This window comes from Cupressus sempervirens, chromosome 8, assembly GCF_028749045.1.
Source record: "Cupressus sempervirens isolate cs-2001-9-10 chromosome 8, ASM2874904v1, whole genome shotgun sequence".
NCBI classification, from domain to species: domain Eukaryota; kingdom Viridiplantae; phylum Streptophyta; class Pinopsida; order Cupressales; family Cupressaceae; genus Cupressus; species Cupressus sempervirens.
Window position 1 is genome coordinate 405,089,909 of NC_143125.1, and position 20,697 is coordinate 405,110,605.

Here is a 20,697-nt window from a genome sequence, read left to right on the forward strand (position 1 = left end):
CCACAGGAATTTGAAGTGGGTGACTTAGTTTTGTAGCATAACACGGAGAACCTCCAGAAATATGAAAAGAAAGGAAAATTTGAGGCAAATTGGCTAGGTCTATTTATCATTACAGCCAAATATGGTTCTGGGGCCTATCAGATTGCTACTCCAGAGGGAGATCTGCTCCCTAAGCTTGTAAATATCCAGCATTTCAAGAGGTTCTATGCTTGAGCCTTTGTAGTTCCTGTACAGTGTTTATAGTCCTAAAAAAATCCAAAAAATTAGAAAATCCAAAAAAAAAATTCTCAAAATGTTCCTGAAAAAAGGCCTAAAAAATAGAAAATGTTCGTGAAAAAAGTATGGATTCATCCATTGTCTATAAGGCTCATTTTTCTTCATTCCATTCCACCATTCCACTTTCCTTATGCAAAGTCTTATCTAGCCTTTTGCATTTCATGCATCTAATTAAAGACCTCTTATCTGCGAGGCTCCATTTCACTTCCATCTTTTGAAAGACCTCTAGTTCACGATGCATTTTTTGTCGAGTGATTGTCATCTCATTACGCTGAGCTTTTTCACAACTGTGACCACCCTTGGACTTACACAAAATCACCATTTGAGACTTCATGCTTCAAGAAACTTGTTTGCTTCATAGGCCTTGCCAAAAAAAAACAATTTTATGATCATTTGACATTTTAACTTGACACACTTTCATAGGATGCATCCTTCCTATAGGTGACATTGTGACATTCACTTCTAGACCTAAGGTTCTTGGCAAGAACTATGGACTGAATGACTACTTGGTCATGAGGTTTCTTTTTGGTTGATTTTATTTGTGTGTTAGTGATAGCCTTTTATGGTGCACCTTGATCTTCCATATTTTGGTTGTACCAAAATAGTTGTCATTAACTACACATGTTTTTGTGGTATGATCTATTTTTGAGACTTTACTTCATGTGTGTCAGTTTCAAGTTATGTTAATACATTGCGTAATGGGGGCAACGGGTTAGCACATGTCCCACCAAAGATCTCTAAAAGACTTTGGGTGTGCCCAGACCTCTCCATTGCATATATGACATTTGATCTCTCATGACTATGTAAACTACACCTATTGTCCTAAAGTCTCTATGGTTTTGTATGTCTAGTCCATGCAAAAGAGTCATGACATTTATGCTTCTATAACATATAATACATACACTCATTTTGCAAAATCAACTTAAGGTGTGCTCTCCATATAAACACAACAGAATCTCTTGATATCATATAGTTAGGATGCATATAGTCTAGAGTTTCATTTGAGTCGTGCTTGAGACAAGGTCCTATTTATTTCCCCCCCTCCTATGCTAGGCTACTGGGTTTCTATGAGTGATAGTTCTAACAAATATTCATTTATTAGTTCATTTCCATCAAGTTGCATTAACTTACCATTATTGCATTCATTCATTTTCTATTACATTAGTGTTTATTTGATTCATCTCATTTAGTGTTCCTTAGACTTTTTTTAGTTCATTGCATTAGTTCATTAATTGCATACACTTTAGTCATCACATCTAGGGGCATATACATCATCTCACATATATATAGTATATCCCTAAATGCATCTCATAAATCTACATCACACACATCTTAGACATCATATATATGCATACATCATAGGAAACATCACATAGCATCACATCCTACATCACCAACGTTAGTATCCACATCATAAATCCATACATATGCATCACATACATCCATACACATAGAATCATCAAATCATGCTATGTATATATCTCAAAAAATAATGTTTGTACAGTCCATATACATCATGTAGAATCATATAGTACAAATGCATCATCAAAATAGCTGCATCTGCACATATTTGTCAAAAACACTAATCACCCTATACAATCAAGTAGCTAGTTGTGAGGGCCCTGCCCCCCCTGTATCCCCCCCTCGAGGAGGTCTCTGTTGTCCTATAGACTACTTTGATCTGGCTCTACCACCTGAGATCCATGAGTTGGCTCGCCTCTCAAAATCTGGCTGTTGTTGTTCAGCAGGCACAGCCTCCCTATATAGTGACCTATAATAGGCTATCTCTCGTATGGCTCGCATCTCTGCTTGGCTAGCTATGAGGGCCTCCTACATCACTGCAATGGCTACCCTAAGCTATACCATTTGTATGGCTATATCCTGCTGCCTGTGGTATTTGTCTAGCTGTGCCTGATGGGTGGCCCACTCGGCCTGTAGGGCAGCTACCTCCGCTCGGAGCCTCTCTACCTCTGCTCGATCCCCTGCCTCTACATGGGTACCCAACCTTGCAAACTCCCCTGCATCCACCCATGCCTATAGGGCCGCTAAGGCCTCCTATGCACTATCTCCTCTGGCCCTCTGCACCTACAACTCTGCTTGTATGGCCCCCATGGCCTGCTTTAAGCTCACAGCTCGTGCCTGCTGCACCTGTGCTACACCTTGTAGTCGAGCTACCTTTGTCTGCAGGCTGTCCCTCTCAGCCCTGAATATGTCTAGGTCCTCTCCCTATACTTGTCCCTATGGTGGTGCCTACGAAGGTTCCTGTGGTGGTGCCTGCGATTGTGCCTGTGCCTATGCCTAGTGATGTGCTCTCTATGTTGGCCCCGTGCTGGTGTTGCCCTTGCCCCTCTCCTCGCCCAGAATCTATGCCTGTGCGGTCCCTCCTATGCCCCTTGTGCCAGTGGTGGCATCATAGCTGCCTGTCCACCATCCCCCACTCCATCCCCCTCTCCCTATGCCTACTTTGTTGGCGGCGATGCCCCTGGCATTGTTAGCCTGACCTGCTAGTGGGCTGCCCACCACTGTGTGTACGTCGGTGTCATACTTGCGTCTCCCCTGTCTTGGCCATGCATCCATGGAACTATTGCCATCCCCATCCAAGAAGCTCAGGCTAATCGTACGATGGTCTCGTGTCCCCATAGCTAGCCATACTCTCATGACACCACAGGATATAAGAATATGTCTGACATTATATCCTGTACCCTACCAAACTGCCATCACACTCGAGAGGGCATATAGCACATGATCACGCGCATGGATCAGCCAATGATCTAGCAGTCTATCTATGTGTACGGGAGGTACATCTAATCCTCCGTGTCATCCTCACCCCCTACTGCCAGTGTCTGCCCCCACCGCTCTACCCCATCGTACAGAGTCCACTCGAACATGATGATCTCGTCTATACATCGATGCTAGAACCTCATAGACTCCGCGAGGTATACTGGATAGGAGGCCGATATCTGCAGGCATATGGCTCCCCAGGCTACTTGGTCTCTCACTGAGTGATCAATCATGTGACTCCGATGTGCTCCCATGACCAGACCATCAGTAGCGTCAGTCTTGGTCCCATAGTGCGCTACGTCCGATATGCACACATGTGCAAATCATGATATAACTTAGCTAGAATAGTCTGTCCCTAGTAGTAGACTGCTCCCTCCTCCTATAGTAGAGTGCTTAGCACTCGTGCCCACCCGATCGACCACCCATGTCCTTCATGATCTGGCAGCATCTGCCATATCAGTGAGGCTAGGTAGATCACCAGCCTTGTTAGCCTCTACTCTAGTGCGCCCATCCATGACAACCATGATCGTTGGATGAGAAATCTCTATCGCTGTCAGCCAAAGCACTCCCTCAAAAATGGATCTGACCCCTCCAGTACATCCTCTGGGTACGCACCTCTGATCAGCACTCGCAAGATCCACCACACATCCAGGAGTGTGACTATGGTCTCCCCTGTTGGAAGGTGGAAACTCCTAGTGGGTGTGTGCCATCACTCTATGAGAGCTGATAGCTGCGCTGAATGGGCCCTTAGATCTGGCCACTCATGAGCATGCTCTAGCTCGCATAGCCGTACGTGTCCCCAATCTACATCTGTCAGTCTCTCTTGTATCATCATGGTCGAAGGATAGTGCTCTCTCAACCTAAACACCACTATCTCCTCCTACAGCATAGACATGCAGAGCATCAATTTTACTAGCCTATGATGTCCCTATAGTGGGGCATCTTCCCTTGCATCCCCCTATTCTACCCTCATTGGTGTGGCCATTTTCGACACCGATGCTAATCTACGTAGACGTTTATCAATAGAGATGTTGATTCATGTAGACGCCGATTAGCAGAGATGTTGATCTGTGTAGACACCGATCAGTGGAGATGTTGATTAGCGCAGATGCTAGTTCCATGATCTATCGTCTGCAAAGATGATGTATATTTCATCATCTTCGCTTGCCTTTGTCGTTAGCATAGATGACAAGCTAAATCCTATCATCTCTGCTAGCGGTTGCCCTCTTTTGGCATCTGCGTAGATGACAAGATGTATCCTGTTGTCTTCACAGATGTTGAGATCCTTGCTTTGTTGTTTGCGTGGATGACAGGGTAGAGACTATCGTCTCCGCTTGGACCTTTTTTTAGTGCATTTATGGCTTCGAAAATGTGCCTAGTCTAGCCTAACCTACCAAAACATGAAGAGGATTAGATGACTTACCGGTGGGCCCATCTTCGCTACTCGTTGTTACTCCTGCACACGCTCATCAACCTACAATCGATCAATAGGGTCCATATCAGCTTTATGTGCTCTACTCGCAGTGTGACAATGACCTTATTTGGGTCCTTCAGAAGCTTATATAGGCCCCTCGATAGACCCCATTTATGCCCTGCTCTTCCCTGAGCCGTATCTATCCCTTGTTTACCCACAAGTCATGCAAATGTTGTCATTTATTCCCTTTTTTATTCTTTTCCTTCTTTCTTAAGACCTTTTCCACAAAAATTGCCAAAAATTTATTTTTTGTGCAATTTTTGCGAGGGGGCACCCTCCTCCTCTGTTGTCACCATAGGACTCCTTCCTTCTCTGGGGTAACCTATATTTTCTTTTCTTTGATATGATGTTGTTCCAACATCACATCAAAGAGGGGCAAAATGTAGACACTTAAAATCGTCCCTAAACACTATATTAATTAATTTTAATATTTCTCATGACATTGTAATTAATTATTAATTAATTAATTATATTGTTCACATTCCTCTACTTATTTAATTAAGCTAATTAATTAAATGAGTTCATTCTCCTAAGTATTTAAATATTATTTAAATACTTCTAGCCTTAATGTGTTAAATTAATTTAACACATGATCCTCCATCTTTTCCCCTTTTTAAAATAAATTTTATTTATTTAAATCCTCATATCCTATTAATTCCTCTAAACCCATGATTAAATTAAATATTATTTAATTTAGTCTTAAACCTAACCTAGAGCCTAGTCTACACCCATCATTTTCATCCTGTTAAGCCTAATCGCACTTAATCATTCCTAATTATCTCCCTAATCCCCCTCATTAGCCTAAGAGTGTGCTCACACATGTGTGAGATGACATGCCTACACACTCTTGTCTCCCACTCTTCTTCTCAAGTTTGCTCACACGTGTGAGCAAACTTTGAATTCTTGACCATTTGCATGGCATGTATGTCACCTTATGTGGCACTTACTTGGATGCCACCTCACCAAGCCCTCCCTCAAGCCTATAAATAGAGGGCTTATCTCAAGCATTTGCATCTCCCATTTTTTTGCATTGTTACCATGTTGGTTTGAAATTTAAGTTTGCATTCATAGTTTGAGCTTTCATGGTAGTTTGAGTTTGCATTAGTAGAGTCTCATAGTGATTTTGTAGATTCATACTAACAATTTGGTAGCTGATTTAGTTTACATTATGCATTGTTAATCTAGTTTCTACATGCATTTTTAGCTTCATTTTAGCTTGCATTTTTATCATAATTTGCATATTTAGTTAGTTCTTTCATTACATATCATCTTCATCTTTGAATTCCTTCAAGAATGGCTCTCTCCATAGCCATTTCTTGAGGTGTTCTTCATCTCATTTAGTCTAGATTCATACCTTACTCACATACACACTTGCACTCACTCACTCAAGAGATTCATTTATTGTTGTGTTTGGGAGAGCACATCAAACACCCCCCCCTCCCCCCCCATCTTAACGCACCAAAAAGGCCTCTCATGGGTGTCCTTGTTGAGCTGTAGAGGTGGCTGGAAGGTTGGATTTGTTGGTTTCTTAGGGTTGCAAAACCCAAACAAGCATTAGTTGGTATTTTTTTTTTTCATTTTGATAAGTCTTTGATGTAATTTCAAGATTTTAAACTAGTGTTTGTTTCTTAACCCATGCTTCTTGTAGGTCTCATTTTCTAGCACACACATTGAAAATGCTCTTAGAAGATGATCTCATCATACTACCAAAAGCCAATCCCTATGAACCATAGGTCAAACCTAAGTGGTGGAGCAAAAAACATTTTTGTGCCTAGCACTACAATAGGAGGAATCTTACCAACAATTATTATGCCCTAAAAGGAGCCATGCAAAAGTTAATTGATAAGGGCACTATTAAAGTAAATAGTCTTCATAACAATGAAGACCACACAACCATCAAGAACCCATTCATGAGTCATGAGAAGAGAGAATCATCTTAAAAAAAACAAGCTTCGTCCTCAAATGACAAAGTCAACTATGCCCATAACTATGATAACATGATTAACATGATCTTTGGGTTTGATGATGTTGTTAATGTCATCATTGTCAAAGATAAACCTAAGAAGAAACCTTTAAATGATGTGCTAGAAATTTATTCACCACTCCCCTCATGATTCTTGACAAGTGCTTAACCACCTCCTGTGTACTATAATTTGAGTGGTTGTATTGGGCATTGATAGATCGATCTTTTGGTGCAATAGAAACCCCACTCTAACAAGTGGTATTAGAGCTTGGTCATAGGTTCAAATCCTTAAAACCTCAGTTAACACTAAGGGAGAGATTGTTAGAAATTTATTTAGTGCTCCCCTCAGGATTTGTGACAAGAGCTTAACCACCTCCTATGCACTATAATTTGAGTAATTGTATCAAGCATTGATAGATTGGTCTTTTGGTGCAACAACAACCCCACTCTAACATGTTGTTACCTAAGGGAAAGCCTCCAAAGTATCCCTATTGAGGCCAGCCACTAGTCTGAAGCAAGCCACCACAAGCACCCCCATATCTAAATATAGTCTAGTCAACAAATTATGTAAAATTGTTGCAAATATCTCTCGAGCATAAAGAGATCCTCACTAAAGTCATAGTGTTAAACTATTTGGATGTCAATAGATTTCAAAATATGGTAAGTAATCTAGTTTCCCTTTACTGTGTGTCCTTCTTAGCACAAGATAACATATCCTTCACACATCTATAAATCTCTTTGTTTCATATTGAAGTCTTAATCCATTGAAACAAAGTAAAAAGAGCTTTGGTTGATGGAGGGGTTGGTCTAAACATTGCACCTTGAGCCTAGTAAAGGCACTAGGATATATAGAGGATTTTGTGGATCCTAAGAAAAAGATTACCATAAAAGTGTATGATGATGAGAGATCCTCTAAAGGCATGGTTATTCTACAAATTAGGATCCACCTAGTTGTAAAAGAAATTGTTTGTCAAGTCTTGGACTTGAAATTAACTTACAATATTCTACTAGGCAGGCCATGGATCCATGATATGCAAGTGGTCCCTTCAACTTAGTATCAGTGTCTCAAATTTCCATACATGTGCCAAGAGGTGACCATACTTGGGGATAAAAATTATACCCAATATTGTAACTCCCTTGTTCCTCATAATAGGGAAGAAATCAACATCCCGACAACTGACATTAGTTAGTCTACATCAATAAACACTTCATGCTCTACTAGCTAAGATAATAACCACTTATCCACATCAACTAAGGGTAAAGAGAAAGTAGGTTGTTCTAGGTCTTCTACTTCATCACCATAGCCATCTGGGGACTCTAAACAAATCTATTATAAAAAAATGGATTGTTTAATGAAAGAATTTGATAAAAAGTGCAAACTACAATGTAAGGAGGTGGGATAATATTCAATTTTTTTATTTGACCCACCACTATCCCCTAAATCTCATGGTAGGTCAACAAAAAATAATAATTATCAAGGATACTTTGTTAAAGAAAGGGGCATATGTCCAAACACTCTACAGGAGGTAAGAAAAAAGATATAAAATATTGGTATCTCACCACACCTTTTTGGTAATGGTTATGATCTAATGAAGAGAATGGGTTATCAAGGAGGTCCCTTGGGAAATGGAAAAGGTATTGTGGAACCACTATTAGCACATTTCAGACCCAACATGTTAAGAATAGGGTTGGGATATTTAAAACAAGACAATGATAATTCCACACCCTATCCTAAATCTTTCTCCACACACAAAGATTATTCTTCCTCTACTCTAGTATGGGTGACAAAAGAAAAGAATGTCAAAGAAGCTAGCCCAAAGAGTGTGAACCTATCATTCTCTAGTCTACTCCATAAAAGAGAACAATTTATGAACACCACTAATGATGAGGACAATGATGATTCTACCAAGTAAAAATTTCACTCATTATTCAAAGAGTCTGTTCAAGATAAAGAATGTGATTTTGTTCACATTCCTACTCAAAGTGCTTCCACAACACAAGATTCCACTCCACAGACTAGTTTAGAAGAGAGCACAAAACAAGCACATGATTCCTTGCTATAGACTAATGATGAACATAATTATAGATTTGGGTTTAAGGCTTAATATCCAAACTTATTCCCAGTAGAAGTCGAAGATGAGTTTAGTGAACAATTTTGTGCCTCTAGTTCTCTAGATAATCTAGAAGAAGTGCATATCATAGACTTAACTGATATGATGTATGGGTCACCAAACATGGTCATGTCTTTGAACCCCACTGAACACTATATATACCCTGACTCATTACCCCTAGTCCATCTTGAGCTTATCAGCTAGGATACAATTGAACCCCACAATATCCCAAATTTTTGATGTAGAGCCACACCTTGGAAAGCTCAGGAGGAATAATCACTCAACTGAGTTACTTCAAGGGGCACGTACATCAAATAGCTGGGATCGAACTCGGACCACACACCAAGATCTTTAACCCAGAATGTCCTCAAAGAAAATATATTTGCACTTTGACAAGAGAGACCAAGATCGAATTGTTGCCAAACTCCATAGTAAATTATCTATATCCTTTCTAAGGCAAAAACTGAAACTTTTCTCTATTACCCAAATTCAAATGTTTTTTTTTTTACATAGCCGACTGGCTTATTTAAAACTGACTCTCCTTTTCTAATAAAAGGATAAGAAACATTTTTTCGTCTTCTACCCCAAGAAAAGGATAAGAATCCAAAAACTGCCTACTACCTATTATTGGAATCTGACAATCATGCAGTAGGCCACATGTTTTTTTTTTCATCTTCTATCCAAAAAATGGATAAGAATCTGAAATTGCCTACTACCTATTATTGGAATTTGACAATCATTAAAACTATTCTAATTTAAAGAATCTACACCCGGTCCTAGGTGGCTATATCTGGAGAGCTCATCGAACTGCTACTCTAGGTATGCCACCACATGTAGGATGTTTATTGAAAACATTAAATTTAAAATACACAAAACATAAACCTTTCTTATTCAGTTTCCCGCTTTGCTACTGCAGCATACTCCCCTGTAGAAAGAATCTCAAGTCCACTTGAGATGAGGTGTTGTAGTGATAAACTGTGCTTGTTGCTTTGTTCTTCATCCATTTGAATATCTTTTGTTGCAGGGATGTTCTTCCATATTACTGGATACTGAATATATTGTCTCCTTGGAGTCTTTTTAGAACTATCTGCAAAAATAAATGTTAGAAAAGAAAAACCTTTCTTCATCTTTAGTTTAAGCTTATATTCATCTTCCAGTTGCAATCCTACATTTTCTTTTCTTTAACTCCCTTGGATTTGTCTTTCCTTCATCTTAATCTTTGGTTTGTCTCCATTTCGTAACATAAAAACTATTTGCTGTTGATCATTCATTTCTAGTAACAACTTTATCCCATGTAAGATTTTTACTACTACATATATTTGTGATTCCACCAAATAGACTTTCCAATTAAATTGCTCTTTGTTGTCCTCACAAACATACCACATCTTCGTACATAGAGAATATGCAAAAAATTGATCCCGTTCGTAACCCTTAACCAACTTTTCTATAGTCTCTTCTTTTGGAACCAAATTAGATTTCTCAATTTGAGTTTCTTCAACCTTGTCATAAACACAATCAGAATTTGTTACCTTCTCATAAACCCATTCAATCTTAGCTTCTATTTTCATAACCTCATTAGATATCTCTTCTTTAAAAACTTTGTCATTCTGAGTCTCTATACTACCACCATTCCTTTTCCATTCTTCCATGATGGCTGCAAAATCTTCCCATAAATCAGATTCTTCTTTAGAACTTGCTGTTACACATTCTTTAGCTTTATCTTCATGCCATTCCTCTTGACATTTCACTACACTATGTGATTTTAGGGCTTCATCATATGCCTCCAAACTTTCTTTCATATGAGTACTTTCCAGCATTGTACTCTTCTCTATTTTCAAAGGACACATTATTGTTCCAACCATAACTTTATCACACTAAAATCCCATTGGACTTTCCTCTTTATTCTTCTCATCAACATTTACTTGCTGCACTCCTTCTTTCTGCATTTTATCTTCTCTCAACTTAGCTTCATTCTCTTCATGTTTCCTTCTCAAACTTTTTATTTCCTCTTCTATCTTGTTTATCTCTTCTCTTTGTTTTCTCATTTCTTTTTCCTCTCTTTTCTTCTTTTCTATCACTTCCACCTTCAAGTTTGAAGACTCCATCTCTGAATTTTCTTCCCCAGTCTAATTTTCAGCATCCTTCTGTAATTTATCTTTGACTACAGGAACTAGTGTAAATAGTGAATACGTCTTCCCTTTCACCTCTTTCAAGAATTCTTTCTTACCCATCATCATAACTTTGGCTTCTACGGCTTTTGATTCTTCTTGACTTGGTTGAACTAAAGGTATCAGTTCAATGACCTTACCATTCTTTGTAATGGTATACGTATTCTTCACTCCATCATAATGTGCCTTGAGATCATATTGCCAGGGTCTGCCGAAAAGTAAATGGCATGCATCCATATTAACAATATCAAACAATAATCTATCCTTATAGGCTCCAATCTGAAATTCCACCCAAGCTTGCTCTTCTACTATAGTTTTTTGTCCTTTATTTAACCAAGATACTTTGTAAGGATACGGATGTTGTATTCTTTGTAACTTTAACTTTTCCACCATTTCAAGAGACACAAAATTTTCTATAGAACCAGAGTCTACTAGTACCTTGCAAACTTTTCCTCTAGATTTATAGGTAGTTCTGAAAATGGACTTCCTTTGTGGTGGTTCTTCTCTGACAGGCCTTTTCAACAGTATTCTTCTCATCATAAGTGCTTCCCCTTTTTTCGGATAACCATGGTTGTCTAAATCTTCTTGTAAATCCACTTCTTGTGCCAGATGTATTCTTCTTTCGCCATGAGTACTAGAGCTTTCTTTTGCTAGACATTTGTGTGCCATATGACCTTCTTGATTATAGTTGTAACATCTTATTGGTCCACTCGTCCTTCCTGGTGATCTTCCTCTGAAATTTGGCCTTCTATCTCTGAAACTTCCTCTAAAATTATCAAACTTATTAACTTCATTATGCATCTCCGTTTGTGGCTAAAAATTTGGACTCCTTCCTGCAAATGTACCTCTTCCTCTGAATGGTTGTCTTCCTCTGCCTCTGTTATTATTTTCTTGTCTCCTTTTGATTTTCTCTTCCACCTTCAAAGCCAGCTGATAGCATTTAGCTACCGTGTTAGGACTTAGCAACTGCAACTCTTCTTGTATGTTCATCCTCAAACCATTTAGGTATCTTTCTACCTTGATACTCTCAGGTTCTGCAAATTTTGACCTTAGACTTAACTTTTGAAACTCTTCTGTATAAGTACAGACATCCATATCCCTTTGTCTGAGATTTTGCCTCTTCTGATGCAACTGTACCTCATAGTCTTCAGAGAGATACGTCTCTCTTATCATTGACACCATCTTCTTCCATGAACAAATTTTTCTTTTATCCTCCTATACCCTTTCTTCTTGCACAAAATTCCACCATGTAAGGGCTGCTCCCTTCATTCTGGACTTAGCCAACTTAACTTGCTGCGACTCTGAAACTTTCTCACATTCAAAATGATTCTCTAAGGCTTCAATCGATTCCAACACTAATTTAGCATCCATCTTTCCTGTAAACATAGGTAAATCAACGAGTTTTCCTCCCAAAGCCTTTAAAGCTTTAAAAAATGGCCTCTTGTTCTCAGCTATTCTATCTTCTTCACTGTCGGGTACGTCTTCTTCTTCTTCCATTCCTTCTTTCATGTCTTTCTTCTCAACTACACTCTGCATATATTCCAACTTACTGGCTAGTTTTGCCACTATCCCCTTCAACTCTCTATTCTCGTTCTGGAGAAGTTCTTCTTGCTCCTCGACTTTCTTTGCTAACTCTTCATTTGTCACCATCTTTCTTGACCCTATTGAGGAATCTTGATCAGGGGCGTTCAACATATAACTTCACAACCTACAACTCTCAAGCTCTGATACCAAAAATGATGTAGAGCCACACCTTGGAAAGCTCAGGAGGAATAATCACTCAACTGAGTTACTCCAAGGGGCACGTACATCAAACAGCCAGGATCAAACTCAAACCACACACCAAGATCTTTAACCCAGAATGTCCTCAAAGAAAATATATTTGCACTTTGACAAGAGAGACCAAGATCGAATTGTTGCCAAACTCCATAGTCGATTATCTATATCCTTTCTAAGGCAAAAACTGAAACTTTTCTCTATTACCCAAATTCAAATGTTTTTTTTTTACATAGCTGACTGGCTTATTTAAAACTGACTCTCCTTTTCTAATAAAAGGATGAGAAACATTTTTTCGTCTTCTACCCCAAGAAAAGGATAAGAATTCAAAAACTGCCTACTACCTATTATTGGAATCTAACAATCATGCAGTAGGCCACATGTTTTTTTTTCTATCTTCTATCCAAAAAAAGGATAAGAATCTAAAACTACCTACTACCTATTATTGGAATCTGACAATCATTAAAACTATTCTAATTTAAAGAATCTACACCCGGTCCTAGGTGGCTATATCTGGAGAGCTCATCGAACTGCTACTCTAGGTATGCCACCACATGTAGGACATTTATTGAAAACATTAAATTTAAAATACACAAAACATAAACCTTTCTTATTCTATTTCCCGCTCTGCTACTACAGAAATTTTGACACTGACCAAGACATTTTTGTGTACCTTAATGTAGTTAAACAATCTCCTAGAAAAGGACCAAGATAAATACCTATGGTTAGATCAAGTACCAATCATCTTAGTCACATGAGAAAAGGTCAAACATATCAAAGAACTAATGAACTGAACCACAATGCAGTTAGTTTCGACAAAAAAATAGAAACAAAAATAAGTGACACATCTAACAATGAAAACCCAACTATGGCACCCAAAGATGAAATGATTGATCCCTTAATCAAATATTTAGAGGAAAGGTCATCAATCCTAATTGAACTGATAGAAAAGGTTAACATTGGGATAGAGCAAGAACCTAGAATAATTCATTTAGCACAGTCCTTAACTCCACAAGAAAGAAGTGAGTTTATTCACTTCTTCAAAGATAGGTAAATAAATGTTGTGTGGTCCTATGCTGACATGCCAAGGTTAGATCCACATCTAATCCTTTATCATCTCAACATTTCTCCAAATGCCAAGCCAATCAAACAAAAACTTAGGAAAACGCATCCTCATATAGAATTATTGGTCAAATTAGAATTGGAGAAATTACTTCATACGAACTTCATCGAGCCATTGGCCCATGCATCATGGATCTCAAACATTGTACCCATCTCAAAAAAAGATGGTAGCATCTGGATCTACATTAACTTCTATGATGTCAACAAAGCATGTCCCAAAGATGATTTCCCCCTCCCAAACATTGACACCATCATGGACTTGACCACAGGGCATTCTATGTTCTCACTTATGGATGGTTTTTTGGGTTATAAACAAACAAGGATAGCACCCAAAGACTAAGAGAAGATAACCTTTACTTATGCATGGGTTATAATGTCATGCCTTTTAGTCTCAAGAATGCAAGGGCTATGACTACCATTTTTGATGACATGATGCATACCTTTATGGAGGATTATGTAGATGACCTTCTCACCAAATGTCTTACACATCAAAACCATCTTCCAATTTTGGATAAGATATTCACACACCTAGAAGCCTTCAAAGTTAGATTAAATCCTAAGAAATGCACCTTTGGCATACAATCTAGAAAGCTCCTAGGTTATATTGTCTCTACCAAAGGAATCAAGGTTGATCCTAAAAAGGTGCAAGCTATTGTCAACATGCAACCTCCTAAGAACCTAAGCTAACTACTCTCCCTCTAGGGGAGACTTTAGTCAATTCATCGATTCATATCTTAGTTAGTAAAAAAGTGTGTGCCTTTTACTCACCTCCTTCACAAGGATATAGTTTTTAAATAGGATAGTAAGTGTCAGATATCCTTTGATCTTCTCAAGAACTACCTAACGAATCCACTTATTTTTGTGCCTCTAATGCTACACAAAACCTTATTGCTCTATATCTTTCTGATAGAAAAATCAATAGGAGCCCTCTTGGTGCAAGAAAATGATCAAGGTAAGGTAAGAGCTATCAACTACATCAGTTGCACCTTGGTCAATTACGAGATAAATTACACTTTCATTAAAAAGTCTTATTCGGTAGTAGTTTTTTCTTTAGAAAAGCTACATCACTATCTCTTTACACATAATGTCAAGCTCATATCCAAAATTGACCCTCTCAAATATCTTCTTAGCAAAAGAGTATTAATACGTAGACTGGTCAAATGGGTGATGATCTTGAGTGAGTTTGACATTGAGTATATTGATAGAAAAGTTATAAAAGGACAAGTCATTGTAGATCAATTGGCAGATGCACCCATAGAGAGATCAAACCTTATCTTAGCAAAAATTTTGGACATGTACATCCTCTAGATAGAGCCAATTACATGGAAGTTCTACTTTGATGATTCATATACACATCATGGTTCAGGTGCTGGCATATTGTTCATCACACCTCTATGCATCACCATCCCCAGGTCTTAAAAATTGCTCTTCTCATGCACAAACAATATGGAAAAATATGAAGCATTAGTTTTGGGTCTCAAGTTATCTTTGGAATGGAAGTTATAAACACTTTAAGTCTATGGGGATTCTCAACTGGTCATCAATCAAGTTATAGACATGTATCAAACCAAAGATGAGAAATTATTGCCTTACAAACACATGGTTGACACACTTGAGGCATGCTTTGTTCACATTACTTTTAAAAAAATGCCCAAAGAAAAGAATAGGGCAATAGCTACCAAGGCTACCTTGGCCTCCTTTCTTCAACTACTAGATTAGCATGAACAATATGAGTTCTTAGTAGAGGAGGTGGTTCAACCCTCATTTATTCAACTTGAATCCCACATTATTTTCCACTTAGACACTCCAAACTCCCCTTGATATAATTCCCTTTCTACCTACGTACATGATAACATTATGCCTTCTAACTTATCTTGAAACCAAAAATGAAACTTTATTCAAAAAACCTCATGTTGCACATTGGTGGTTGATACATTGTATGGAAAAGGTCTAGATGACACTTTATTTAGATGTCTAGAAAAGGATGAGTCTAGGGTTACTCTACAAGAAATTCACGTAAGCATCTATAGGTTATATTTTAGTGGATTCACATTAGTAAATAAAATTCTTAGAATGGGTTATTTCTGGCCCACCATGGAAAAGGATTCTATCAAATATGTCAAGACTTGTAAGAAGTGCCAAATCCACAACAACCTCATTCATGCTCTAGGCTAGGAACTCAACCCATTAGCCACACCATGGCCCTTTTATTCATAGGGTTTTGATTTGATTAGGTCAATCCACCCACCTTTTTCTGGTGAATACAAATGGATTATCACAATAACTAAATATTTTACCAAATGGGTTGAAGTAGCGCCACTCATAGACTCCACTGAAAAACAAATCTCCTCATTTATCCTGAACCATATCATTTGTTAGTTTGGCATACCTCATGTCATCTTAATTGATAATTCCTTGTACTTCAAAAATAAAATAGTTGAAAAGCTATGTGAAAAGTTTTGCATCATCCACGATTCACCATCAATTTACTATCCCCAAGGAAATGACCAAGTAGAGGCCACTAACAAGAACATCATCAAAATCCTTATAAGAATTGTCAATGACATTGGTAGGGACTGACATTTACAGCTAAATCCTACCCTATGGGCCTATAGGAAAAGTGTCCAAATGCCTATGGGTGCAACACCCTTCTCTCTGGTCTACGGGAATGAAGCCATTCTCCCTGTAGAGGTTGAAATCCCATCTCTAAGATTCCACCTCTGTGATGTCATGTTAGATGAGGACTATAGAGTGGACCATTTAGAATAGCTAGAATTCCTAAAAGAACATTAGTACACAACACACAAACATCTTTAAGTATATCAGAACAGATTGTCCTGACACTACAACAAGAAGGTCAAACTCTATGTCTTTAAAATTGGAGACTTAGTACTCTAGGAAAACCCTACGAATTAGATAGACAAGATAAAGAAAGGAAAATGGGAGGCCAATTGGATTGGTCCTTAAATTATCACATAATCCTTTGGGACCAAAACTTACAAACTCTCTGATTATGATGGAGAAGAACTAGCAGAACCCATTAACAGTATCCATCTCAAATAGTTCTATGTCTAAAAGCTTTGAGGAAGCACCTCATTACTAAAAAAATATTTTAAAAATAAATAAATCCAAAAAAAAATTGGTAGAAAAGGAATGACAAGAGTGAGAGATAATGCCTTTAGACTTCTCTAAACAATACGAGTCCTTCAATGTGAAAATACAACAAGACATGTGTCAAACAACACTCTCTGAGTCAAATTTTGCGTGTTCATGACCTTTTCATTTCATATCCCCACACTGCCTGACATAGTTAAGTTAATTTTATACATACCCAATTGAGAAACACTTGTGGGTTACAATTCAGTGGTTCCTTGGTATTAGAAATAATTCACAATACCAACAACTAGAAAAACAAAAATAAAGGGAAGTTGGGCAACTCAAAGGAAACGTGGAGTTCGATTATGTTCTAAGATATCACATGGCATGAATTATAGGAAAATTAGTACACATCTCAAATATCTATCACCACCAATATCTCCCAACATCCTTTTTAGCCTCCATAAAATCCATTTGAAGTCCCAAAAATCCTTTTCACCTCCATTATTTCAAATATAGCTCTTTGAGCTCCCTTTTAGCCTTCACGGTACACTTTTGGTCTCCTTAACTCTTTATGTGCTCCGAAATGACTTCGATGATCTCCATATTCCAAAAAATCTCACTCCCATCCTCTTTTTACTATCACAAGATCAAAAATCCTCAAAAATAGTCAAAACTATCAAAAATCATCAAAACTAGTCAAAATTTTTCAAAAATCATCAAAAATAATAATTAAAAAATCTCCAAAATCATCAAAAATAGTCAACAAACACAATGACAACAAAATCCCACATGTGATCACAAAAATACCACAAATATTATCTTCAATTTGACATAATTTATTTTTGTATTTTTCAATCTGATGATCCATTGATTTCATGTAGAGTTGGTGTCTGTCTATAATTGTTGCTCCTTTAGGATAGGTTTACGTACCTCAACTAATTTTATATGAAATCAATGGTAAGGCCTCCTACATTGAAAAATATTTAAATATTTTATGGGATATTTCTTTCACTATTACCTCTAGCAAAGACAATAAACAAGTTTATCATTTGATTAAGAAGTAGTGTTATTATGACTTGAAACATATCTTAGGGCTTTGGAAAATATGGCACAACATGGATCATCAAAGCATTCTTGCCTCTAGCTCTCTCACAACAATACCAAAAATTTTTTCCAACCTTATTTATGTTGCAAAGACCATGATCAATCCAACACCCCTTCAATAAATATATCAATGTTATCCTGAAAGGTCTTTATTATTTCATGACTCATCTTTACAACTTATAGACACATTGGTAATCTGAACACTAGTCAAGATACCACTGATATCTATCACATTCTTTCATCACCACTCAAAAATGGCACCAAATAAGTAAGTGTATTTTTGAGAGACTGCAATAGCCTCCCGCACCTTTTTAGGTCTTCAAACACCCTTTTTTGGGCCCCATAGCACCTTTTTATGCCCAAACACATTTTTAAGGGTCCCTTTAGCACCTTTGTATAGAACTAAATATCAAAACATATCAATAGAATATCAAAAATAGAACTAAAAAAAAAAATTAGATACTTTCAATCACGTGAGTGATCATTATTCTCTTGTTTTCCATATAAATGACACACTTTTTTATTCTATTATGGCAATTGCAACAATATTATATTCAACACAACATCTAGCAATTCACTTATTCTAACCTCCCTTATGGAGGTGACAAGTTAGGATTTCTAGCTAGGGGTATTTCCCCTAGCCCAGTCGCTAAAGATGAGACCCATGGCATAAATCCCCTTTGCAACCAAACAACATCCATTGGTATCAGAAACCTCCCACTACCCAATTGCACATTCAATAGTTACATAAATTGTCTATCCATGAACTAGGACTCCCTTTACCTCTCCAAGGGGATTGACTGATAATAAAGCCCCATATAATAGGTAATTTCTCAGTATACTTTTGTGGTTCATTGCATATCCATGAACACATTATTCACCAGCTTATTTATACCCAACACAATGATTGCTTATTGAGCTACATCCTACTCCTATTGCATCTGATCGTTCACCATTCTCCAGCACTTCACATCCTTATTCACTTCATTCAACTCATGTTGCAACTACCTCACCTTTGATTCACAAGATGCTAACTATTCTTGTAGCTACAATGACATAGTGTTCATTTTTAACACTGCATCCCTAAAAGACTCTAACTACACCTGTAATAACACCAATTTTTTTTTGCACTGTCCAAAGCTTCTTGAACCATCCTTAGTGACTCTTGTAACCTCTATGCTCATGATCACCTAGCCTAGATCCTTACATCATTCCCCTCTACTTGTGATTGTTCCACCCGCAGTTCCACTTCCAATGACTGCACCCCCACTCTTTCTATATTCACCACCATTTGGAGCCATCTTGCTTTTGTTTGTGCCACATCCTCATGAGCTTTCTCCATCAATCATAACAAAAATGAAACTCCTCATTTTGCATTTTCTACCTAGACTCTCTCCATAGCCAACATTCTTCATTAATCATCCACTTTGCTTGTTTCTTGCACTCCACCCTCCACCCTCTAGCTCTGGATGTGGCTCCACCCTACTCAATATGTCCTTCTCCTTTTTTGTTGGCCTTTGTCCTAGGATTTGAGGCTAATCAAATGACTCGCTATGCTCATCACGTCACCCACACTGACATCTTGTGCCAATCTTTGATCTCTTTGATGAGGCTAATTATTGCCTCTATTTTATGATAATTTTAATACTTTGTTTTAATGCCACCAAGACATTTGTGAACTTATGTTTACCTAAACTAATGATTAAAATCTAGAATAGAAAAATTAACCCATGGGTAGATAGTATGTCATATTTTTCCAATAATACATATATAATGTAGTATTTCATATAACCATCAAAATGTGTGTTCTAATATTTGGATTATGCTTATTTGAAAATATCTCTACATTATAAGTAACTTGTTAGCAAAGGAAATAGAAGATGATTAGAAGAATTTAAGGGAGAACATTGAAGATGGTCGACGACATTCAAGGAGAAAACATTGAGGCTCAACCACATTGGAGTGTAAGAAGACATAGTGGTACCAAGAGACACAACCACTACCAAGGAGGAGCTATGAAGAATTGTTATATTTTATTTGCATTTACTATTGTGTCAAATCAGTTCCCCGAACTTTATTACTCATACCCTAAGTCGTTTCCTTCTTTCTCTTTGACAAATTTGTTGTTAGTTAGTTTGCTTTCCTATTTTTGAATAAGTGTCAATCCTCTATTTATAGGGATTAGATCAATGGTGTTAAAAAGTTAGAAGAAAGTTTATGGAAAAAAACTGTTGACTCTAAACGAGGATGCCGACAGTGCCCTCAGTGACCCCGCAGATCATAGGGATGAGGATATCGACAGTGCCCTCTGAATAGGTGTATAACCTTTCACTGGCCCTTCCTAAACGAGGATGCCGACAGTGCCCTCAAGAACCCCAGCTCAATAAGGATGAGGATATCGACAGTGCCCTCTGAATAGGGGTAACCTTCACGAAACACATAAAGGTTCTGGGTCGGGCCAGACAGGACGAAGGCGCAGGAGGCAACCCGCCACCACACCAAGGAGGATAAAATCCTAGCAATGGCAGGGTATGATTTTTTATCTTTTTCGGGGAGGCAACAAACCACCACACCAAGGAGGATAAACTCCTTGGTGGGGGCAGACTTGAAATCAGCCTGAAGAGTGAGGAAAAGGGTGGGGGCATTTTTTTATAGTTTTATGTATCATTCTCATGTAATGAATTTTTGGAACATAATGAAATAGCTCTTGGTTTACACTCTATATTAGTAGATTAGTAGAAGCCAACCAAGGTGGTCCACTTGGAAGGTAAATTAGATTAGAGTAGTATAGATTTTTTTTTCAATATTTCTAGTATTGCAGGT